Raw genomic sequence first — 1,076 nt, forward strand, 5'->3', positions numbered from 1 at the left:
CAGCAACCGCGCGGCGCACGCACTTCTCCTGGGCGTTAGAGAAAATACCCTGGAGCGAACGCAAAGCCCCCAAGTGATATACTGTGGGGCNCACTTCTCCTGGGCGTTAGAGAAAATACCCTGGAGCGAACGCAAAGCCCCCAAGTGATATACTGTGGGGCAGTCCGCGAAGGTGCAGCAAAGCGCATGCAAAAAAGAATAAAATACCCTGAGATGCAGCAGCAACAAATATATTCATAGAAATAATAATAATAGAAAAAACAATAATAATAAAAACAATAATAATAGTAATAATAATAATAATAATAATTTTAATAGTAAACGCAACAACAACAACAACAATAAGAGACAGAGACACCTAGATATCCAAGAAGAGAAGCTTGGCTGCCAGGGGCCAGCAGAGAAGCTGGCGGAGGCAGCTCTGCATGCAAGAAAAAAAATTTTTTTTAGGAGAGATCATAGAGGCCACGGAGCGTGAGCTCTATGTTTCTAGCTGCGGCAGAGTGTGTTGTGTGTTGTGCATGCATGCAGGGGGCTGTGAAAGAAAAGCCCCAAAGGAAGGGGATTCAACATACCTATACCGGGATATATGGGCCCTGCAGTTTGCGCAGAGAGCCACCAAAGAGTAACAAGAAACCTCATACAGAAACTCCCCCCGCGGGCCTCGCGTCATAGCTTTCTCTATCGTGGGCCACGTCGCCTCCACTGCGTCCAACACGGGGTGTCTGTACGGACTGCGTGCTGCGCACAGTCGCCCCACAGACCTCTCTCTCTCTCTCTCTCTCAGGCCCTCGCCATGCAACACACTTCAGCTAGCTAACTAGCTAGCTAGCTAGCTAGCTAGCCACGCAGGTACTACATGCCGACCCAGCTAGCTACAAGGCTGCTCCTCGTGTCTGATTCCTTATGTGCTAGAAGCTAAGCCCAGAGAAGGTAAGGGGAAAGATCTGTGGTAGTTTGTTTGTATTTGTTTGTTCGTGTTGTGCTGCAGGCGCACTAAAAAAATTAAACACAATATATATATATATATATATATATATATATATATATATATATATATATATATATATATATAT

This window comes from Eimeria mitis, genomic scaffold, assembly GCF_000499745.2.
Source record: "Eimeria mitis Houghton genomic scaffold, Emh_scaff1125, whole genome shotgun sequence".
Lineage (NCBI taxonomy): Eukaryota > Apicomplexa > Conoidasida > Eucoccidiorida > Eimeriidae > Eimeria > Eimeria mitis.